A 26,115-nucleotide genomic window follows, 5' to 3' on the forward strand; every position below is an offset into this window, starting at 1 on the left:
GCCTCAGCCTCCCTAGTAGCTGGGATTACAGGCACGCGCCACCATGCCCAGCTAATTTTTTGTAATTTTTAGTAGAGACGGGGTTTCACCATGTTGACCAGGATGGTCTTGATCTGTTGACCTCGTGATCCACCCGCCTCGGCCTCCCAAATGCTGGGATTACAGGCTTGAGCCACCGCGCCCGGCCTTATCCAAGATTTTCTAGTTATTTTCAAAAATGGAGCAGGACAGCAATCTAAGTCTATATCAATCTTTTAAAGGAATCAGTAGTCACAAATTTTCTAGCATGATTAGGAAAAGAATTGTTATATGTCATAGTAGCTTTATAATAAAGAGGAGAAAACATAGGATTTAATAATATATTTAATAACGTATGAGTCTGTTTTCATGCTGCTGATAAAGACATAATGAGACTAGATGATTTTATAAAGGAAAGAGGTTACATTGATTCAGTTCCACATGGCTGGGGAGGCCTCACAATCATGGTGGAAGGTGAATGAGGAGCAAAGTGATGTCTTACATGGTGGCACCGACAAGAGAGCTTGTACAAGGGATTATCCATTTATAAAACCAGCAGATCTCATGAGACTTATTCATGACCACGAGAACAGTATGGGAAAATCTACCCCCATTACTGAGTCATCTCCACCCGGCCCTGCCCTCAACACATGGGGATCATTACAATTCAAGGTGAGATTTGGGTGGGGACCCAGCCAAACCATATCACATGGTACAGTGTAAATGTGTTAGGCTATTTTTGCATTGCTATGATGAAATACCTGAGACTGAATAATTTATAAGAAAAGAGGTTTAATTGGCTCATTGTTCTGCAGGCTGTACAGGAAGCATAGCAGCATCTGTTTCTGGGGAGGCCTCAGGAGTTTTTTTTTTAATACATGGTAGAAGATGAAGGGGGAGCCAGCACATCACATGGCAAGAAAGGAGCACGAGAGAGAGAGAGAGAGAGAGAGAGAGAGAGAGAGAGAGAGAGAGAGAGAGAGAGAATGAGGTGCTTCACTTTTAAATGACCAGCTCTCACGAGAACTCACTCACTATAGAAAAGACAGTTCCAAGCCAATGGTGCTAAACCATTCATGATAAATCCACCTCCATGATCCAATTACCTCCCACTGGGCCCTACCTCTAATACTGGGGATTGCAATTCAACATGAGATTTGGGTAGGGACACAGATCCAAACGATGTCAGTAAAGATGAGAGTGTCGAAGCCAGACATATCTGTGTTTGAATCCCCACTGTACCACTTAACATCTCTGTGACCCTAGGGAAGTTACAGAATACCTTAAACCTCAGTTTCTTCCTCTATAAAATGGAGCAAAAATAACACTTGTCAAGGTGGTTGAGGGGATTAAAGAGATAGTATATGTTAGTTATCTCCCCTTCCTTTCTGCTTCAGTTGTCGGGGCTCCCAAAAGCCATTTACCTTTTTTTTTTCTTTTATTTTTTTATTAAAAAAATCTTGTTCTTCTTTTGTTTTTGCAGGGGGTCTATCAATAAGAGCTAGGCACACCTGGATGCAGATGGAATTTTAATTAAATTTGGAATTTCAGAACTCCAGAACCAAAATCAGACTTGTGGTGGTCAGAAATGGAGAACTGTTCTAAGGGGATAAGTAGTAGAAATACTCTTGGTTTCAGCTGCATTTGTGATAAGCTATTGAGAACAATTAAGAAAAGTTCCAGTGTAGTCACAGAACATGCACATTTGACTCCTTTGAATTATCCTACTTGGGACAGGAAGGGGGGGGAGAGGGAGGGAGTGGGGGAAAGAGAGAGAGAGAGAGAGAGGAGAGAGAAGAGAGAGAGAGAGGCAGTACTGTGGTGATTCTACATGCTCTTCCACCAAAGACCATGTACTCCTAAGTGAGACTGAAATGGGAGGGGAATTTGTTGTCAACTCCAGTGATCCTGTGGGTCTTTGATTGTGTGAATATCTCAGGCTACTGAAAATGTCTTGTTTTATAGATATAGGCTATTCATATCAAGTGGCCCTTAAATGCAAGTCAGCAACTTCATTTGGTGTCAAAGTAACAAAACAGCAGTCTGTGGTAACATGAGAACAAATCTGGCTGTGTGGCCCTTGGGAGAGAAGGAAGGCCTGTTTTTGTTTAAGTGATTGTCAAGGATCATTTTTTTCTTACCTGGTTTCTGCCAAAAAGGCTGACTTTAGAACCCAGCTGGGGTACAATACAACTCTATTGTGATTGAAATTTATATTCTTCACACAAAGTCAGTATATCACTTTGATCAGTAAAAGCAAACATGTTTTCATATGTATGAGAAACTATAAAAGACTAGACATAAATTAGGTGAAATTAACCAACAGCTGAAGCCATCTGCCCCCAAAATCATAGGAAAACACTTTTTGTTTCCCAAATCTCAATCCAGGGCTTTTATCAAATACTGAGAAGATGAAGTTATAGCTACTATGAAATAAATTATAAATTTGTTTATGTAAATAAATAAATCTAATTGTAGCAGTTCATAGGTAATGTCTTACAAGACGTGAAATCTCAGGAAAAATTCAGAATCAGAATTTTTGAAGGCTTACTAAACAACGTCCAGGGGCTGCAACAAGGACATTTTTAACTTTCTATCATCCAACAGATAAATAATGCATAGGCTTACTGTGCAAACAATTGTAGCAAAGAGTTGACTCATTCTGTAAGCTATTTTGTCCAAGTTGAGTAGACTGGACACTCTGGCTATGGAAAATTATCCTCCTAGGAGGCCCTGATTGAAGATAGCAGGTACCTTGTACAAAATCCTAACAGAAACAATGCAAAACGCTAAGTATGGACTAGATGCCAAGAGATTCTACAGCAATTTACTGTTTGAGAGGACGTATCCCATATAATTATAAAAGTCACAACTAACCATCTGTTTCAATATCATGGCATTATCTTCTTGGTCAGCACTGTAAAAATGAACACTTTGTTATTTTTGATGAATACCATTTATCTGAACATATGAAACACAAATGGTGATATAATTCAACATTTATTGTATGTCTAGAACGTGAACAGTATGGTAGTAGACAGTGGGAGATGGATTTTTTTAAAAATAGAATTCTTATTCTCAAAAATGTTTTCAGGCCAGCAGAGGAGACAAAGAATGTGTGCAAATTGCTCTCATAGACGGTTCAATGGGATTATTTACTTAAGGCGTTTACTGTATGCCTGCCGCTATGGTACAGTATAGCTGTAAGTACAGACAGAAGAGGTGGAGACCCTGTTCTCAAGGAGCTCGTGGGAAGGCTGCAGAGGCAGGCCTACAGAGAGCGACAATACACTTTTCTTTTTTTTTTTTTTAATTCTTTATTGCATTTTAGGTTTTGGGGTACATGTGCAGAACATGCAAGACAGTTGCATAGGTACACACATGCCAGTGTGTTCTGCTGCCTTCCTCCTCTTCACCCACATTTGGCATTTCTCCCCAGGCTATCCCTCCCCAGCTCCCCACCACCGCTGTCCCTCCCCTATTCCCCCCAATAGACCCCAGTGTGTAGTACTCCCCTCCCTGTGTCCATGTGTTCTCATTTTTAATCACCCGCCTATGAGTGAGAATATGCGGTATTTCATTTTCTGTTCTTGTGTCAGTTTGCTGAGAATGATGTTCTCCAGCATCATCCATGTCCCTCCAAACGACACGAACTCATCATTTCTGATTGCTGCATAATATTCCATGGTGTATATGTGCCACATTTTCCCAATCCAGTCTATCATCAATGGGCATTTGGGTTGATTTCAGGTCTTTGCTATTGTAAACAGTGCTGCAATGAACATTCATGTGCATGTGTCCTTATAGTAGAATGATTTATAGTCCTTTGGATATATAACAATACACTTTTCTAAGTGCTGCGATGGAGAAAAACACAGGGTCTGCTGAGTGATAAGGGGGAGGGGTCTTCCTCTATCCTCTGTGGGGAGCATCAGAGAAGACTTGACAACTAGGCTGAGGTTTTAAAGGTTGAGCACAATTAGCCAACTAAGAAAGGAATAGGAGGGAAGAAAGATATGCCAGAAAGAAGGAAAAGAAAATAATAGAGCAAAATATCTCATGGGCTAATTGTAGGGTTAAAATGTGCTCATGGATCTGCCAATGTGTTTAGTGTGGCCAATGTGTAGGGGGTGATACAGTCAGACACGGGATGAAAAAGGTGAGCACGAGGCCCCGGCTGCCAACTCAAGGAACTTGGACTTTGTTCTCCAGTGGGACTTACTCGTGATCAAATGTGTATGTTAGGAAGGTGAACTTGGCAGCAGAGTGGATAAAGCCCAGGACAGAGGGCCGAATTGGAGATGGTGGTGAGTTAGAAGGCTGCTGCCAGGGCCAGGCGAGAAATGCTGAGGGCCTGAGCTAAGGCAGAGCCGGTGTTAAAGGGTATTAGTCAAATAGCTGGAGGCTGAGTCCATAGACTTGGTGGCTCTTTTGGGGTGGCTCCATGGGAGTGGTGCCATCCTTCAAGATGGAGACACAGCGGATGAGGCCAATCCTGCACCCTGAAGCTTTGATGTATCTGACCACAAAATGCTCAGGCAGCAGTGGAATCTGTGAGTTCAGAGCTCCCCAGAGTGGTTAGGACTGAGAAGCATTGAGTCAGGAGGTACCTGGGGTGACTGAAACTGTAAGAGTGTTGAGAGCACTTTTCTCTCCAAGGAGAGAAACAGGAACTAGGGAGAAAAGAGTCATAACATTTATGCGCAGAGGGAGAGAAGAACCCCCAAAAGAGACTGAAGAGGAACTAGCTGCGGGGGAACGCGATCTTGGGAAGCCACAGGAGATGCAAGCAGGAGGACGCAGGCAGCTATATCAGCTGTAACAGAGAGAAGGGAAATGGAGACCGAAAACTGCTAGTTAGCAATTGTGACGTGTGTGGTCACCTTCACCAGCGATGCTTTAGGAGAATGCAGGTAAGATGGGATGCGGCAGAGAGCTGTGCTTAGAGATGAGAAGGGAGGAGATTACAACGTTAGGTTAGAGAATGAATGAGGGAATCAAAAAGTGGAGACAGTGTTTGGAGATAACCCTTTCAAGAAAGTTGACTCTGAAAACAAGGAGAGTGAGTAGAGCTAGTGAGAAAAAAAAAAAAATAGAAGTTTTCCTTTTTTTTCTCTACTTTCACAGAGTCATTCAACATACAGAACACTGCTGTGAGCAGACGTTTAGGAGTTTTCTTTCACACACCAACAATTCTCCAGCAGACATCAACTGAGTATCCTATAATTTAACTCAATTGTGATACTAACTACATGGAGACAGCATCAGACACACCATGGGTTGAGGGCTCAGTCCCATAAGACTTCCCCAACTCCAGATGCCAGTCTCAAGTAGTATGTCATCACCCACACTTCTGCCCAACTGCCTATGATTTGGTTCTGGCCAGGCACAGTGTCTCAGGCCTGCAGTCCAAGCATTTTGGGAGGCCTGGGTGGGTGGCTAGCTTAAGGCCAGGAGTTTGAGACCAGTCTGGAAAACATGATGAAACCCGAGCTCTACAAAAAATACGAAAATTAGCTGGGTGTGGTAGCATGCACCTTAGTCCCAGCTACTTGGAAGGCTGAGGTGGGAGGATAACTTGAGCCCGGGAGGCAGGTTGTAGTGAGATTGTGCCACTGCACTCCAGCCTGGGAGACAGAGAGTCCATTTTAAACAACAACAACAACAAGGGTTCCCACCACCCCTTCCCGGAGCTGGATTAATTTTCTAGGGTGTCCCACATACCTCAGGGAAACACTTTGCTTATTTTTACTGGCTTTTTAGTAAAGAACATACTGAAAGATACAGGTGAACAGTCAGGTGGAAGAAATACACAGGGTAAGGGATACAGGAAGGGGCACAGAACTTCCATGCCCTTTCCAGGCACCACACACCCGAGGAACCGCTATGTGTTCAGCAATTCAGAAGCTCTCCCTTTGGGTTTTTATGGGAGCTTCATTACATAGACATGATTAATTATATCATATACATCATTGGCCATTGGTGATGGATTCAATCTTTAGCCCCTCCCTAGAGGTTGGTGGGTAGGGCTGAAGGTCTCACCCTTGAATCATGACTTAGTTGTTCTGGTGACCAGCACCCCCGCTTAAAGCTGTCTAGGGACCCCCAGCCAAATCATCTTATTAGCTTACAAAAGGCACTGTTAACACTTCAGAGGTTATAAGGGTTTCAAGACCTGTGTGCCAGGAATGAGGGGCAGAGACCAAATAGGTATTTCATATTATATCATAATATCACAGCTAAATATGGAATAAAGGAAGGACCTTCAGTTTATTATTATATGCTGAAGCTAATGAGGGAGGGGAGAGATAGAGAGAATTTACAAGAAAAAGAGAATCTTGCTTCCAGAGGTGGGTAGGAAGGTGGCTGTGGGGATTTGGTCCAGAGTTGAGATGGAGTGTGATTTGGTTTAGCTCTGTGTCCCCACCCAAATCTCAATGTGTAGCTCCCATAATTTCCCTGAGTTGTGGGAGAGACCTGGTGGGAGATAATTGAATAATGGGGGCATATCTTTCTCATACTGTTCTCGTGAAAGTGAATGAGGCTCATGACATCTGATGGTTATAAAAACGGGAGTTTCCCTGCACTTACTCTCTCTTTGCCTGCTCCCAACCATGTAAGATATGACTTGCTCCTCCTTGCCCTCTGCCATGATTGTCAGGCAGAAAGTCCAATAAACCTCTTTCTTTTGTAAATTGCCCAGTGTCGGGCACGTCTTTATCAGCAGCATGAAAATGGACTAATACAGTAAATTGGTACCAATAGAGTGGGTGTTGCTGAAAAGATACCAAAAAATGTGGAAGTGCTTTTGGAACTGGGTAACAGGCAGAAGTTGGAACAGTTTGGAGGGCTCAGAAGAAGACAGGAAAATGTGGGAAAGTTTGGAACTTCCTAGAGACTTGTTGAATGGCTTTGCCCAAAATGCTGATAGCAATATGGATAACAAAGTCCAAGCTGAGGTGGTCTCAGATGGAAATGAGGAACTTTTTGGGAACTAGAGCAAAGGTGACTCTTATTATGTTTTAGCAAAGAGACTGGTGGCATTTTGCCCTACAGATTTGGAGAACTTTTAACTTCAGAGAGATGATTTAGGGTATCTGGCATAATAAATTTCTAAGTAGCAAAGCATTTGAGAGGTGACTTGGGTGCTACCAAAGGCATTCAGTTTTAAGAGGGAAGCAAAGCATAAAAGTTCCAAAAATTTGCAGGCTGACAATATGATAGAAAAGAAAATTCCAGGGAGAGGACTCAAGATGGTGCTGTGAGAACAACCCAGGATTGGAGCTCTCGTTGAATCCGCAAAGAGGTGAGTCTGAGCTGCATTTTTAGACTGATCTTTGTTGCCCACAGAACGGGGAAACTCCCAAGTATAGAAAAGACATGGGACGCCAGGCAGTAAGTCTGCCTGGCGAAGCCGGCAGCTGGGGCGGCGGTGGCCGGCCCTACCCAGCAATCCCCACAGGGCACGCTTGTCCGGGTGCCCTGTTGAACCAGCAACCTGAGACTTGAGAGGGCTGGACTTGAGACTGAATGAGACTTGGACAGTAGGCCAGACCAGGGGATTGCAGGGACAGAGCGTTCGGGATACCCAGTGGGACGAACAAAACAGCGATTTCAAACTCTCCCAAGCAGATGGTCCGAGACGCTCTGTGGGGGAGGGGCATCCACCACTACCGAGGCAACCCGTCCCTACTGAGATACACACCCACTGCGGACGCAGCCTCCTGTTGCCGAGGCAACCCGTCCCTACTGAGATACACGCCCACTGCTGACGCAGCCTGCCATTGCCGAGGCAACACGCTACAACAAAGAGACTCCACCGCAGGGCGTGGCAGAGACGACAGCAGAGCCTGCAGGAACAGGGTGAATCACACAAAAGCAGGGCGGAGTCTCGGCAGGCAAACAGTGGCTAGTTTGCCTCCTTCCTGGGCAGGACACCTCAAAGAACATCGAAAAATAAAGCCCGAAACCCCCAACACAGAGCATTTGAGAAAAAAATGGTTTTTTTAATGAGCTCTGTTGCAGCAGAATCAAACATAGCAGCCTAACATCCCTGAATGAACAACAGAGCTCACAGCTCAGAAACTGAGCTCCTAAAAAGAACAGACTGTCTCCTCAAGCAGCTCCCTGACCCCTCTATATCCAAAAGACCGACATTTGGCAGGCATCATCCTGGGACAAAGATAGCAGAAAAAGAAACAGGTAGCATCCCTCGCTGTGCCACAGCTGCTAGAGGTGCACCCCAGACAAGCAGGGCCTAGAGTGGACCTCAGCAGTCGTACAGCGAAGGGGCTAGGCTGGTAGAAGGAAAACCAAGTAACAGAAATACTTCATCATCAACAATCTGGGTGTCCACTCAGAGACCCAATTGCAAAGTCAGCAAATACACAGACGACAAGCGGATAAACCCACAAAGATAGGAAGAAACCAGCGAAAAAAGGAGGAAAACACCCGAAACCAGAACACATCGCCTCCTAGAAAGGAACAAAACTCCTCACCAGCAAGGGAACAAAGCTGGACGGAGAATGACTGTGATGAAATGACGGAATTAGACTTCAAAATGTGGATAATGAGAAATTTTTGTGAGCTAAAAGAACATGTATTAAATCAATGCAAAGAAACTAAGGAACTTAAAAAAAGATGTGAGGAAATGATAACAAGAATGGATAACTTAGAGAGGAATATGAATGAATTAAAGGAGCTGAAAAACACAATACGAGAACTTCGCAAAGCATGCACAAGTTTCAATAGCCGAATTGACCAAGCAGAAGAAAGAATATCTGAAGTCGAAGACCAACTCAATGAAATTAAAGGAGAAACCAAGATTAGAGAAAAAAGCGCAAAAAGGAATAAACAAAGTCTCCAAGAAATGTGGGACTATGTGAAAAGACCTAACCTACGTTTGATAGGTGTACCAGAAGGGGACGAAGAGAATGAATCCAAGCTGGAAAATACTCTTCAGGACATCATCCAGGAAAACTTCCCCCACCTAGCAAGACAGGCCAACACTCAAATGCAGGAAATACAGAGAACACCACAAAGATATTCTGCAAGAAGAGCAACCCCAAGGCACATAATCGTCAGATTCAACAAGGTTGAAATAAAGGAGAAAATACTAAGGGCAGCCAGAGAGAAAGGTCGAGTTATCCACAAAGGGAAGCCCATCAGAGTCACAGCAGATCTCTCAGCAGAAACACTACAAGCCAGAAGAGTGGGGGCCAATATTCAACATTCTTAAAGAAAAGAACTTTCAACCCAGAATTTCATATCCAGCCAAACTGAGCTTCAGAAGTGAAGGAAAAATAAAATCCTTTGTGAACAAGCAAGTACTCAGAGATTTTGTCACCACCAGGCCTGCTTTACAAGAGCTCCTAAAAGAGGCACTACACATAGAAAGGAACAACCAGTACCAGCCATTCCAAAATCACACTAAATGCTAAAGAGCTTCAACATAATGAAGAATCTACAACAACTAACAGGCAAAACAGCCACTTAGCATCAAAATGGCAGTATCAAATTCACACATAACAATATTAACCCTAAATGTAAATGGACTAAATGCACCAATCAAAAGACACAGACTGGCAAATTGGATAAAAATCCAAAACCCATCAGTGTGCTGTATCCAGGAAACCCATCTCACATGCAAGGATACACAAAGGCTCAAAATAAAGGGATGGAGGAAGATTTACCAAGCAAATGGAGAGGAAAAAAAAGCAGAACTTGCAATTCTCATCTCTGATAAAATAGACTTTAAAGCAACAAAGATCAAAAGAGACAAAGAAGGCCATTACATAATGGTAAAAGGATCAATAAAACAAGAAGAGCTAACGATCCTGAACATATATGGACCCAATGCAGGAGCACCCAGATACATAAGGCAAGTTCTTAATGACTTACAAAGAGACTTAGACTCCCACACAATAATAGTGGGAGACTTTAACACTCCACTATCAATATTAGACAGATCAGCCAGACAGAAAATCAACAAGGATATCCAGGGCTTGAACTCAGACCTGGAGCAAGCAAACCTGATAGACATTTACAGAACTCTCCACCCCAAATCCACAGAATATACATTCTTCTCAGCACGACATCACACCTACTCAAAAATTGACCACATAATTGGAAGTAAAGCACTGGTCAACAAATGCAAAACAACTGAAATCATAACAAACAGCCTCTCAGACCATAGTGCAATGAAGTTAGAACTCAGAATACAGAAACTAACCCAGAACCGCACAGCTTCATGGAAACTGAACAACTGGCTCTTGAATGTTGACTGGGTAAACAATGAAATGAAGTCAGAAATAAAGAAGTTCTTCGAAACCAACGAGAACGAAGACACAACATGCCAGAAGCTCTGGGACACATTTAAAGCAGTCTCTAGAGGAAAGTATATAGCAATAAGTGCCCATATGAGGAGAATGGAGAGATCCAAAATTGACACCCTATCGTCAAAATTGAAAGAGCTAGAGGAGCAAGATCAAAAAAACTCAAAACCCAGCAGAAGACAAGAAATAACTAAGATCAGAGCTGAACTGAAGGAGATTGAGACACGAAAAACCCTTCAAAAAATCAATACATCCAAGAGCTGGTTTTTTGAAAAGATCAACAAAATAGATAGACCACTAGCCAGACTGATTAAAAATAAAAGAGAGAACAACCAAATAGATGCAATAAAAAATGATAAAGGGAAAAACACCACAGATTCCACAGAAATTCAAACCATCATCAGAGAATATTACAAACAACTCTATGCACATAAACTAGTAAACATGGAAGAAATGGATAAATTCCTGGACTCCTGCATCCTCCCAAGCCTAAACCAGGAGGAAGCTGAAACTATGAATAGACCAATAACAAGGTCAGAAGTCGAGGCAGCAATTAAGAGCCTACCACACAAAAAAAGCTTAGGTCCAGACGGGGTCACAGCCGAATTCTACCAGACACACAAAGAGGAGCTGGTACCATTTCTTCTAAAACTATTTCAAACAATCCAAAAAGAGGGAATACTTCCCAAATCATTTTACGAGACCAACATCATTCTGATACCAAAACCCGGCAGAGACCCAACAAGAAAAGAAAACTTCAGGCCAATATCCATGATGAACATAGATGCAAAAATCTTCAATAAAATATTGGCAAGCTGAATGCAACAGCAAATCAAAAAACTTATTCACCATGATCAAGTAGGATTCATCCCAGGGATGCAAGGCTGGTTCAACATACGCAAGTCTATAAACGTAATTCACCACATAAACAGAACCAAAAACAAAAACCACATGATTATCTCAATTGATGACGCAGAGAAGGCATTTGACAAAATTCAACAGCCATTTATGCTAAAAACCCTCAATAAACTCGGTATCGATGGAACGTATCTCAAAGTAATAAAAGCTATTTATGACAAACCAACAGCCAATATCATACTGAATGGGCAAAAACTGGAAGCATTCCCTTTGAAATCTGGCACTAGACAAGGATGCCCTCTTTCACCACTCCTATTCAATATAGTTCTGGAAATTCTAGCCACAGAAATCAGGCAAGAAAAAGAAATAAAGGGTATTCAAATAGGAAAGGAGGAAGCCAAATTGTCTCTATTTGCAGACGACATGATAGTATACCTAGAAGACCCCATCACCTCAGTCCAAAAACTCCTGAAACTGATAAGCAACTTCAGCAAAGTCTCAGGATATAAAATCAATGTGCAAAAATCACAAACATTCATCTACACCAATAACAGACTTAAAGAAAGCCAAATCAAGAACGAACTGCCATTCACAATTGGTACAAAAAGAATAAAATACCTTGGAATACAACTCACAAGGAACGTAAGGGACTTCTTCAAGGAGAACTACAAGCCACTGCTCAACGAAATCAGAGAGGCCACAAACAGATGGAGAAACATTCCATGTCCATGGTTAGGAAGAATTAATATTGTAAAAATGGCTATACTGCCCAAAGTAATTTACAGAATCAACGCTATCCCCATCAAGCTACCATTGACTTTCTTCACAGAACTGGAAAAAACCACCGTGAACTTCATATGGAACCAAAAGAGAGCCCGCATAGCCAAGTCAGTTCTAAGCAAAAAGAACACAGCGGGGAGCATCAGACCACCAGATTTCAAACTATACTACAAGGCTACAGTAATCAAAACAGCATGGTACTGGTACCAAAACAGAGATATAGACCAATGGAACAAAACAGAGGCACTGGAGGCAACACAACATATCTACAACTATACAATCTTTGATAAACCTGACAAAAACAAGCAAGGGGGAAAGGATTCCCTGTTTAACAAATGGTGTTGGGAAAACTGGCTAGCCATGTGCAGAAAGCAGAAACTGGACCCCTTCCTGACACCTTACACTAAAATTAACTCCAGATGGATTAAAGACTTAAACATAAGACCTGGCACGATAAAAGCCCTAGAAGGAAATCTAGGCAAAACTATCCAGGACATAGGAGTAGGCAAGGACTTCATGAACAAAACACCAAAAACATTGGCAACAAAAGCCAAAATAGACAAATGGGACCTAACGAAACTCCACAGCTTCTGCACGGCAAAAGAAACAGTCACTAGAGTGGATCGGCAACCAACAGAATGGGAAAAAATCTTTGCAGTTTACCCATCTGACAAAGGGCTGATATCCAGAATTTACAAAGAACTCAAACGGATTTACAGGAAAAAAACAAACAGGCCCATTCAAAAGTGGGCAAAGGATATGAAGAGACACTTTATGAAAGAAGACATATATGAGGCCAACAATCATATGAAAAAATGCTCATCGTCACTGGTCATCAGAGAGATGCAAATCAAAACCACATTGAGATACCATCTCACGCCAGTTAGAATGGTGATCATTAAAAAATCTGGAGACAACAGATGCTGGAGAGGATGTGGAGAAAAAGGAACACTTTTACACTGTTGGTGGGAGTGTAAATTAGCTCAACCATTGTGGAAGACAGTGTGGCAATTCCTCAAGGCCTTAGAAATAGAAATTCCATTTGACCCAGCAATCCCATTACTGGGTATATATCCAAAAGACTATAAATCGTTCTACTATAAGGACACATGTACACGAATGTTCATTGCAGCACTGTTTACAATAGCAAAGACCTGGAATCAACCCAAATGCCCAATGATAATAGACTGGATTGGAAAAATGTGGCACATATACACAATGGAATATTATGCAGCAATCAGAAATGATGAGTTTGTGTCGTTTGTAGGGACATGGATGAATCTGGAGAACGTCATCCTCAGCAAACTGACACAAGAACAGAAAATGAAAACACCGCATATTCTCACTCATAGGCGGGTGATGAAAAATGAGAACACATGGACACAGAAAGGGGAGTACTAAACACTGGGGTCTATTGGGGGGAAAAGGGGAGGGCCAGTGTGAGGGGGAGGTGGGGAGGGATAGCCAGGGGAGAAATGCCAAATGTGGGTGAAGGGGAGAAGGAAAGAAAAGCACACTGCCATGTGTGTTCCTATGCAACTGTCTTGCATGCTCTGCTCATGTACCCCAAAACCTAAAATCCAATAAAAAATTAAAACAAAAAACAAAAAAACAAAAAAACAAAAAAAAAAGAAAAGAAAATTCCATTATCTGAGGAGAAATTCAAGCCAGCTGTAGAAATTTGCATAAGTAATGAGGAACCAAATGTTAGTCTCCAAGACAATGGGGAAAATGTCTCCAGGGCATGTCAGAGGTCTTCAAGCAGCCATCCTCATCACAGGCCCAGAGGTTTAAGAGTAATAAAATGGTTTCCTGGGCTGAGCCCAGGGTCCCTCTATTGTATGCAGTCTAGGAACTTGGTGCCATGAGTCCCAGTTGCCCCAGCCATGACTAAAAGGGGCCAATGTAGAGCTCAGGCCATGGCTTCAGAGGGTGCAAGCCCCAAGCCTTGGCAGCTTCCACGTGGTGTTGAGCCTGTGGTTGCATGGAAGTTAGGAACTGAGGTTTGGGAATCTCCACCCAGATTTCAGAAGATGTATGGAAATGTCCAGACAGAAGTTTGCTGCAGGGGCAGGGCCCTTATGGAGAACCTCTGCTAGGGCAGTGTAGAAGGGAAATGTGGGGTGGGAGTCCCCAAACAGAGTCCCTACTGGGGCACCACCTGTGGACCTGTGAAGACAGTCACTATCCTCCAGACCCTGGAATGCCAAATCCACCAGCATCTAGCACTGTGCTCCTGGAAAAGCTGTAGACATTCAACACCAGCTGGTGAAAACAAACAGGAGGGAGGCTGCACCCTACAAAGCCACAGGGGTGGAGCTACTAAAGACCCTGGGAACCCACCTCTTGCATCAGAGTTACCTGGATGTGAGACATGGAGTCCAAGGAGATCATTTTGTAGCTTTAAGATTTGACTGCCCTACTGAATTTTGAAATTGCATGGGGCCTGTAGATTCTTTGTTTTGGCCAATTTCTCCCAAGTGGAATGGTTGTATTTACCTAATGCCTTTACCTGCATTGTATCTAGGATGTAACTAATTTGCTTTTGATTTCACTGGCTCATAGGTGGAAGGGACTTGTCTTGTCTCAGATGAGACTTTGGATTGTGTACTTTTGAGTTAATACTGAAATGAGTTAAGACTCTGGGGGGCTGTTAGAAAGCCATGATTGGTTTTGAGATATGAGGATGTGAGATTTGGGAGGGGCTGGACAGAATAATGTGGTTTGGCTGTGTTTCCCTGCCCAAATCTCATCTTGTAGCTCCCATAATTCCCACATATTGTGGGAGGGACGAGGTGGGAGATAACTGAATCACATGGACAGATCTTTCTCATGCAGTTCTTGTGATAGTAAGTCTCAGGAGATCTGATGGTTTTAAAAATGGGACTTTCCCTATACTAGCTCTCTCTTTGCCTGCTGCCATCCATGTAAGATGTGACTTGCTCCTCCTTAACTCATCCACCATGACTGTGAGCCCGTCCCCCACCACCATGTGGAACTGTAAGTCCAATAAACTGCTTTCTTTTGTAAATTGCAGAGTCTCTTGTACATCTTTATCAGCAGCATGAAAATGCACTAATAAGAGTGGTTTTCAATTGAAGAAGGAACATCTTGTTCAATGCAAATGGAGTTAAGAAGGTAAGGCAGTGTTGCTTGCATCATGGGTGTGGATGAACGTGTCTGTGAGTTGGGTAGTCAATACTCATGGGTTCCATTTTCTCTATAAAGTAGGAGGAAATGCCAGTTTCTGAGTAAGGATGATAATATGTCAAATTAGGAGTTGGAGAAAGGGGAGAAAAAAGTATATGTCAAAGAAAGGACAAAAGTTATTCTGACTAATGCATCAAAAATTTGTGGAGGAGGTGGTATTGGATTTAGTGCTAATGTAGGCAGAATTGAGGAAAGTAAAGAGAAAATAAATTTCAGGAGGGGGATTATTATGAGCAGAAGCAAAAAACAGAAGAGCAAGGTTCATGTTTAGGTCAGTAATGCACAAAAATGAGAAATGTTGGTTAGACCACAGGGTACATGAAGAAAACTTCACAGATATAATGATTTTTAAAATATCATATTTAGCTCTGTGTATCAAGGATCCAACATGGTTCTTGGCACAAAAATGGGTTCTCAGCAAATATTGGTTAAATGAATGAGAAGAAGAATGCATTTATAGCCATTTGCTCTATGGCAAGTTATGAAAATTAAAATAAGCATCCAAGGATAAGCAACAAATACTATCTATTTGTAGAAAAAAATTATTAAAATACCCTTAGTTCACTGTTCATCTGTATGGGCGCTCCAGTTCTTATTGTTAGATAATGAATCACCCCAAAGCTTAATGGGTTAAACAGCAGACTTTTAAATATAAAATTTCACAGATTCTATGGGTGAGGAGTTTAGGCAGGGCTCAGCTGGGAAATTCTTCCGCTTTTGGTGGCATTGACTGATATCACTCAGTGATATTCAACTGGCATATGTGCTGGTCTGGAGGATCCAATGTGGCTCCACTCATGAATCTTACACCCTGGTGATGGTGACTGGGAGACTGGACTCCAGCTGGGACTTTTGATGGAACACCTATGTGTGACTCTCCAGGATGGTGATCTTAAGCACCTGGGATTCTTAAATGTTGTCTGGCTTCCTGTGGAGTGGTGGTTCTCAACAAGGAGTGATTTTGCCCACCCAGGAGACAGCAACTTCAATACCTAAAAATAGTTTTGGTTGTTACAACCCAGAGGGAATGTGCTACTCTCAATGAATGGGTGGAGTCCTGGGATGCTACTAAACATCCTACAATGTGCAGGACAAGCCCAGCTCGACTGCCAACGAATAATTATTCAGCTCAAAATGTTAATGAGAAACTCTCATTAGATCCAGTGGCCCAAAAGAAATAGGTAGAAGCTGCTGCAAGGCCTACTGGAAGTCATCTGAAGTCACTTACACCAAACTGTATTGGTTACAAGAGATTCATAATTGTATTGGTTGTGAGAGATTCACAAAGCTGTTCTACATTCACAGGAAGGGAACTGTAATTCACCTACTGATGGGTAACTGGCAAGATCACATTGTACTAGAACATATGGATGGCGTATTTTTGAAAAATATGTTACCACAACTGGGATGGAAGCACAAAATAAATGTCTTGGGGATAGAAGGGGAAAGCATTTAATGGCAGAAAGGCCAGAATTGTGAATATACATAACATGCAGATGGTAAAAAGAGATGGGCTCAGTCAATATGCATCACAGAAAAATCTACTTCTAATAGGAAAACGGAGAGGGAAAATTGCCCCTTATCTTTGGTCCATTGACAAACAACATATCAGTGATGGGAGGATCAGTCAGGAAAAGTTAGACTTCTCCTCCTGCTGCTCCCTTGAGACACCAAGGCCTGTGGTCGTCAATCATGCTGAGAGCACTGAGCTGAGGTCACCAGAGATACTCACTGAGCTCAGGGTGTCCATGGAGAACAGTTCTTATTCAGTCTTTTATTGTCCTCCTCCCAGGACCTGAATTCAGGTGTGAGTACTTGCACACTGGGCTGAGAACAATCTGAGTGGTGACCTCAGTCTTCTAAATCTCTCCCTCCCTGCTCTTCTACCTGGTTCTGCCATCCTTTCATCAAACCTCTGAGCTCCACTCTGCCTTCCATTAGCAGGAATGTTTTCCCAAGAGGATCCTTGGTCCTATATGTTGCTTTTAAAAAAATAGTTTATTGATAGGGAATCTTTAAAATATATTTAAACAGATGATAATATCTAAAAATTAGGAAATTTACATAAAATGAAAAAACATTCTTATATCTCTGAATGCACTGGAAGTTCTGGAAATACTGGACCTACAGTCATGGTGGCAATAATTGTCTGGAGTTGGGTTGTTTGCCTTGGGAGATATATTTTATTCAAAAATGTTTGAAATACTACATAGGAGATTCCTTTATAGGGATGCCTGTAACACACTGGCATACGAAACTCCCTAAGATACCCTGAATAATAATGATAATAAGGAAAATGATCATAACGATGTTTAGATTTGTTTAATGAACTACTTTCCAATTAGCAAGCAAATGTTTCCTCTTCAAAAAAATGTACTTTGAGACATGTGGAAACAAAACGTCAGCAGGCCCCATAGCAGTCAGCGTTCCCAACCTGCACACAAATGCTGGAATCCGGGATCCTTGGCATATGACACATGACATATTTTTTAGCAAAAATGGCTACAAAAAAAAAACCCTCCTTGTGTCTGTTTTCTTAGTCACCTTCCATGGTGACTTTGGCCTCGGCTTGATTTGCCTGGGCTAATAGGGCAATAACAAGGACACAAGCATGGACTTAAAATTCCTCATGACTTAGGGCTTGTCTTCACCTGCTGGACTAAAAATTCTGAGACTGCCATTTGAGTAAGCCTGAGCTAGCTTGCTAGAAAGGCCACAGGGAAGAGGACTGAGATGTCCTACTTTAGAACGCAAGCCAAGAGGTAGACATGTGAATGGGGCTGTTAGACCAGCCAGCCAAAGACAACTGTCCAATGGACTTCAAGTGTAATCAAAACAGCATGTTGTACACCTCAAAGATATGCAACAATGTTTTAAGGGAGTGGAAACTACACAAAGGTAGAGAGGTTAATTTGATAAATGCCTCTGAACATTGATTTCTCACTTCAGTAATTATAAATTCATGGTCAATATTGTTTCATCTATTCTGAGAGAAACTACTTCTAAAACATGTGAACATGGCTACTTTATTCGATCCAAGGTATGTGTGTCTGTTTTAAAATGTAATTGATTCTTAATCTATTAGAGAGAAAAATGATATAAAGGTCTTTTAATTTTTTCTGAGATACAATGTTAAAATAAGGCAGGCACTCTTACTCATAAAATTCCAATCATTTCAAAATATTGGCATATTATTTTAAAGACTGCCATAGATTAACTGCATATTATTAACTCAGTCCAATCTTAATGAAGATAAAACTTCAACTTAAATGAAAAACTGCAATTACATTTAACTGGTAAAAAAAAAAACAGTGAAAGAAAATACATTATTAAAACCAAGATAATTTCCTTATGTGCCATCAACGACACATGTGAAATTATTTTGGAACAAAGATCAAAGATCTGACATCTTTGTGAGTAAGCCAAAGAAGGTACCAGATGTAGGTTGTGGGTCTCCATCCAAACGTGTGGACATGTGAGCCTACATGTTCTTGACTGGACAGGTTTTTTTTTTAATGTAATCATTTCAAGTTTTGAATCAAGTATAATTTTCAAAGTCCAACATTTGAAGTGTGGAACCTTGAAACTATATTTTACTATTTAATGGACTTACTCTCAAGATGCCTCTGCAGACAATTTTACTTCCATTTTTTAAAAACAGACTTCATTCAGTTTGCAAAATTGCTTGAGAATCTTAACATCAAAACCTGTGCAAAAGTTGCATTGTTTCTGCCTCAATTTTCACCATTAAGATGCATAAGCAAAAAGTTGAAACAATACCTGTATATGAAAAATGAGCAAATCTGTTGATGTAACCTCATTAAAACTTTAGTTTTATTTATGAAATTATGCATATGGTCAATATCAAATTTACAAAAGGGTAGATGGTAAAAAAATGGCTCCATATTCCACCCTTGCCCACCTGTCCCCCAGTACTTTTTTGAGGAGTCCGCAAGGTTAGTTGCTTCATATATTGTTTTAAAGTTACTCAATGCACACTCAACCACTTAGGCAGGTGCCTCCTTTTTATTTCTTTCACTCAGGTGATAGCATGATATAAATACTACACCAAATTTGTGTTCTTTCCCTCCCTCCCTCCCTCCGTCCCTCCCTCCCTCCCTCCCTTCTTTCCTTCCTTCCTTCCCTCCTTCCTTCCTTCCTTTTCTTGATGGAGTCTCTGTCCCCCAGGCTGGAGTGTAGTGGCATGATTTCAGCTGACTCCTGTGTTCAAGCTATTCTCCTGCCTGAGCCTCCTGAGTAGCTGGGATTACAAGCATGTACCACCAGGCCCAGCTACTTTTTATGTTTTTAGTAGAGATGGAGTTTCACCATGTTATCCAGGCTGGTTTCAAATTCCTGATCTCAAGTGATCTGCCCACCCCAGCTGCACCACCAGCAGCAATGTGTGATGTCCCATTTCTCCAAACTCTTGCCCACCCAGCGTTTTGCACAATTTTGCCAATGAGATGGGTAAGGATTAGTATCTTATTATAGTTTCAGTTTGAGAGTCTCATTTTAAGGTCAATATCTTTTCATAAGTATAATATATATAAATACATTTAAAATATATCTAGATATATCTATCTTTATCTATATAGAGACATAAATTATATATACCTAGATATACATATATCTATCTGTACATAGCTATAATCTATGTATTACATACATCTATCTATAGATCTAGATATCTATCTAGAGATCTATAGATACATATAGATATATTATGTATAGATAAATATCTATAGATCTATCTATAGATCTATATCTATAAAACATATCTATATAGGGAGATATATATAGAGAGATATCTCCCTATATAGATATCTTCTTATATAGATATCTCTATATATAGATAGAGATATCTATCTATATAATAGATATTTTTATAGATACATAGATCTCTATAGATATAGATATGTCTGTATATTTTATAGATATAGATATATCTCTATATATTTTATTTATTTTATTACATAGATATATATCTATATAGATATATGTAGATATCTAGCCCACACTCAAGGCTTTTTCTATGATAGAAGAAAAATCGATTTTTCTATATCTCTATATAGAGATATATATCTATAGATAGAGATATAGAAAAACCCATATATATAGATATATAGATATATATCTATATAGAGACATAGAAAAAATCTGTTTTTCTTTCATCATAGAAAAAACCTTGAGTGTGAGCTAGATGTCTCTCTATATATCTATATCTATAGAGATCTATAGAGATCTATAGATATACAGGTATAGATATTTTAAAATATATTTATGTTATATATGTATAAAATCATCTGTTTCTTTCTATATATAGATACATATTTTTTTAAGAGGCAAGATCTTTCTCTGTTGCCCAGGCTGGAGTGCAGTGGTGAAATCATGGCTCACTTCAGACTTAACTGATCCTCCCACCTCAGTCTCCATAATAGCTGAGACTACAGGTGTGAGCCAACATGTTTGGCCTAAAACAAATATTTATATTTACTTTTCTGTGAACTACCTATTCACGACCTTTGCCCTCATATGTAAGGTTATTGATTTCTTCCTTATTGATGATTTTTGATAAATCAATAGTCTTTATTGTAAGTGTAGGGGAGGAAAAAATGTTTTTTCTATCTTAGATGCATTAGTTGAGGCCCTGTGAATTACACTAACAAAAGACAGATTAACAAGAGAAAAACATACTAATTTATTTAATGTAAGTTTTGTGTGACACAGGAGCCTTCGTAAGGAAATAAGGATATAAAGAAATGGTTAAACCTGGATGTTTTCTTTTTCTTTTTCTTTTTCTTTTTTTTTATTGTGAGATGTCTGTTGCCCAGTCTGAAGTGCAGTGGTGCGATCTCGGCTCACTGCAATGTCTGCCTCAAACCTGGGTGTATTCATTCTAGGTTTGATGAAGAGTGGAACGTCATTTAAAAATATGACAGGACAAAACGTTGTGAGCTGACGGTGGTAAGCCTGGGGAAACTTAGGAAGGCCTATTCATTCAGATTCCTATCATCATGGCTCTGTCTTCAGAGATAAGGATGTTCCTTTCCTGTGGGAATAGGGAGGCCACCTCTCACTTGAGGGTCTTATGGCCTGCTTCAGGAGACAGTCAGAGAGTCTTTCCTTGTACCTGCCATTTCTTAAATTCGTCCATCTTAAAATATCCTCTATGCCAAGATGCCATGCTAGTGAGTCCAGAGCCCTATCATAAGCACTGTACATTTATGTAATTGAGGACATTAAGCTCCACGTGAATACTGCCAGTTTTTTTGTTTGTTTTTGGCTGTTTGCTCTGTCAGTTGACTTTATTCATGTCACTGCAGAATTTTAAAAATATGGTTCACCTATTTTATAAACAACCTATTTTACCTTTAAGCTTTCTGTCTGGGAGTCAAAACTATAAAGGATATTATATTTGTCCTGAGAATTTAGAATTAATCCACATTTTAAAAAATGTTTGCTAGGGGGCCACACATACCAACACGCTTAATAGGTTATATCTCAGAAGATTCTAGCAGGAATCAGACAGACAGGGAGTATTCTCAAGTAGAATTTAGCCTCAAAACAGTTCATCTTTGAAATAATTCTGCATCTTATATGAGAAAGAGCATAGCACTTAAGATATAATATGAGTCTACATTGAGAAATATTTATATTGGAAAACAGGAAAATTTGGAGAAACGTTTGCTTTCATGCTCAATAAAATTTAACTGCAAGTGAATTCTATGAAATTACAGATTGATGATGTGATTAAGATTACATGAATAGGCATACATCTGAGAGGTAAGTAAGAAATAAAATGATAACTGGATGAAATAAGAAAGATTCAAAACCGTATGAAGATAAAGTTACAGAAGTCAGGTAGCCATTGAAACACCAGTTGATACTGCAAAAAACTAAAACATTCAGACAAAGACTATCACAAATATCTTTGTGATATATGAAAAGGACAGAATTATGAGCAAAAGAAAATGAAACAAAGCATGGGGTGCAGAGATGGAGAGCTGCTGATCGTTACAAAGACACTAGGGGAAAAAACGGAGTTAACACAATAATGAGAACATTACAACATACAAATTTCTTAGCTGGAAGCTACAGAAAATAACTCTGGCTAATTTAACCAGAAAAAGGAGTTGAAAACATTGTTTAGCTCACAATGTCTCCAAGAAGGTCCCACAATCATGTCTGGAGTCTAGGTTAGCACAAATCAGACAGACAATCAGGCAGAGGTGTTCAGTTAGGACCGTAGGAACAATGAATGCAGAATACGAAACATCTCCATTCCACTCTGGGGCTTGGATGTGTCTGTACCTGTGGCTACCACCATGCTTCCTTCATAAGAGGCTTTCATTTCCTGCAGTGGTACCTTCAAGTGGGCAAGTGTAGATTACATGACTGCATCCCAGCTGCTAGGCAGGCAATGAAAAGGTGGCATCTGTCATTTCCACTTTCTGTAGAGGAACAAGGGCTCTTCCTGGTTCAAAGGGGAAGTCTTCTTTCACAAAAAAAGCCTTGAGTGTGGGCTAGACCTGAGGACTCACTTCTAACAAACTGAGTACAGCAAATGGGATGGGGTACCACTTCCAAGATTGCTGCGCTGATGAGGCAAGTGGCATGGAAACGAAGGCAGCGTCAGGCCAATATCCAGGGAGGAGCTGAAGCCCTCAGCCCAGCATTCTGAAGAAAAACTGAAACCTGCCAGCAACCACATGAGTGAGCTGGAAAGTAAATCCATTCCCAGTTGAGCTTTGAGTTCACTGCAATCCTATCACCTTTCATTGCAGCCCAGGAGACCCTGATCCAGAGGTTCCTTGCTGAGCAGTGTCTAGATTCCTAACTCACAAAAATGGTACGGTAATAGATATTGTTTTATTCCACTAAGTTTTAGAGAATTTCCTATGCAGCGTTATAAAACTATTTTTTAAAAAATTTTTATTGCATTTTAGGTTTTGGGGTACATGTGCAGAACATGCAAGAGAGTTGCATAGGTACACACAGGGCGGTGTGTTTTGCTTCCTTTCTCCCCTTCACCCACATTTGGCATTTCTCCCCAGGCTATCTCTCCCCAGCTCCCCCACCCGCTGGCCCTCCCCTTTTCCCTCCAATAGACCCCAACGTTTAGTACTCCCCTCCCTGTGTCCATGTGTTCTCATTTTTCATCACCCGCCTATGAGTGAGAATATGCGGTGTTTCATTTTCTGTTCTTGTGTCAGTTTGCTGAGAATGATGTTCTCCAGCTTCATCCATGTCCCTACAAATGACACGAACTCATCATTTCTGATTGCTGCATAATATTCCATGCTGTATATGTGCCACATTTTCCCAATCCAGTCTATCATCAATGGGCATTTGGGTTGATTCCAGGTCTGTGCTATCGTAAACAGTGCTGCAATGAACATTCGTGTGCATGTGTCCTTATAGTAGAACGATTTATAGTCCTTTGGATATATACCCAGTAATGGGATTGCTGGGTCAAATGGAATTTCTATTTCTAAGGCCTTGAGGAATCGCCACACTGTCTTCCACAATGATTGAACTAATTTACACTCCCACCAACAGTGTAAAAGTGTTCCTTTTTCTCCACATCCTCTCCAGCATCTGTTGTCTCCAGATTTTTTAATGATCACCATTCTAACTGGCGTGAGATGGTATCTCAATGTGGTTTTGATTTGCATCTCTCTGATGACCAGTGATGATGAGCATTTTTTCATATGATTGTTGGCCTCATATATGTCTTCTTTTGTAAAGTGTCTGTTCATATCGTTTGCCCATTTTTGAATGAGCTTGTTTGTTTTTTTCCTGTAAATCTGTTTGAGTTCTTTGTAAATTCTGGATATCAGCCCTTTGTCAGATGGGTAAACTGCAAAAATTTTTTCCCATTCTGTTGGTTGCCGATTCACTCTAGTGACGGTTTCTTTTGCCATGCAGAAGCTGTGGAGTTTGATTAGGTCCCATTTGTCTATTTTGGCTTTTGTTGCCAATGCTTTTGGTGTTTTGTTCATGAAGTCCTTGCCTACTCCTATGTCCTGGATAGTTTTGCCTAGATTTCCTTCTAGGGTTTTTATGGTGCCAGGTCTTATGTTTAAGTCTTTAATCCATCTGGAGTTAATTTTAGTGTAAGGTGTCAGGAAGGGGTCCAGTTTCTGCTTTCTGCACATGGCTAGCCAGTTTTCCCAACACCATTTATTAAACAGGGAATTCTTTCCCCATTGCTTGTTTTTGTCAGGTTTATCAAAGATTGTATGGTTGTAGATATGTTGTGTTTCCTCCAATGCCTCTGTTTTGTTTTATTGGTCTATATCTCTGTTTTGGTACCAGTACCATACTGTTTTGATTACTGTAGCCTTGTAGCATAATTTGAAATTCGGTAGTGTGATGCCCCCCGCTGTGTTCTTTTTGCTTAGAATTGACTTGGCTATGCGGGCTCTCTTTTGGTTCCATATGAAGTTCATGGTGGTTTTTTCCAGTTCTGTGAAGAAAGTCAATGGTAGCTTGATGGGGATAGCGTTGATTCTGTAAATTACTTTGGGAAGTATAGCCATTTTCATGATATTGATTCTTCCTAACCATGAACATGGAATGTTTCTCCATTTGTTTGTGTCCTCTCTTATTTCGTTGAGCAGTAGTTTGTAGTTTTCCTTGAAGAGGTCCCTTAACGTTCCTTGTGAGTTGTATTCCTAGGTATTTTATTCTTTTTGTAGCAATTGTGAATGGCTGTTCATTCTTGATTTGGCTTTCTTTAAGTCTGTTATTGGTGTAGAGAAATGCTTGTGAATTTTGCACATTGATTTTATATCCTGAGACTTTGCTGAAGTTGCTTATCAGTTTCAGGAGTTTTTGGGCTGAAGCGATGGGGTCTTCTAGGTATACTATCGTGTCATCTGCAAATAGAGACAATTTGGCTCCCACCTTTCCTATTTGAATACCCTTTATTTCTTTTTCTTGCCTGATTGCTCTGGCTAGAACTTCCAGTACTATATTGAATAGGAGTGGTGAAAGAGGGCATTCTTGTCTAGTGCTGGATTTCAAAGGGAATGCTTCCAGTTTTTGCCCATTCAGTATGATATTGGCTGTTGGTTTGTCATAAATAGCTTTTATTACTTTGAGATATGTTTCATCAATACTGAGTTTATTGAGGGTTTTTAGCATAAACGGCTGTTGAATGCCTTCTCTGCGTCAATTGAGATAATCATGTGGTTTTTGGTTTTGGTTCTGTTTATGTGGTGAATTACGTTTATAGACTTGTGTATGTTGAACCAGCCTCGCATCCCCGGGATAAATCCTACTTGATCATGTTGGATAAGTTTTTTGATGTGCTGTTGCAATTGGCTTGCCAATATTTTATTGAAGATTTTTGCATCTATATTCATCATGGATATTGGCCTGAAGTTTTCTTTTCTTGCTGGGTCTCTGCCTGGTTTTGGTATCAGGATGATATTGGTCTCATAAAATGATTTGGGAAGGATTTTCTCTTTTTGGATTATTTGGAATAGTTTCAGAAGGAATGGTACCAGCTCCTCTTTGTGTGTCTGGTAGGATTTGGCTGTGAACCCATCTGGACTTGGGCTTTTTTTGTGTGGTAGGCTCTTAATTGCTGCCTCGACTTCTGACCTTGTTATTGGTCTATTCATAGTTTCAGCTTCCTCCTGGTTTAGGCTTGGGAGGACACAGGAGTCCAGGAATTTATCCATTTCTTCCAGGTTTACTAGTTTATGTGCATTGAGTTGTTTGTTATATTCTCTGATGATGGTTTGAATTTCTGTGGAATCTGTGGTGATTTCCCCTTTATCATTTTTTATTGCCTCTATTTGGTTGTTCTCTCTTTTCTTTTTAATCAGTCTGGCTAGTGGTCTGTCTATTTTGTTGATCTTTTCAAAAAACCAGCTCTTGGATTTATTGATTTTTTGAAGGG

Source organism: Callithrix jacchus, chromosome 2 (assembly GCF_049354715.1).
Source record: "Callithrix jacchus isolate 240 chromosome 2, calJac240_pri, whole genome shotgun sequence".
In the NCBI taxonomy this organism is placed as follows: domain Eukaryota; kingdom Metazoa; phylum Chordata; class Mammalia; order Primates; family Cebidae; genus Callithrix; species Callithrix jacchus.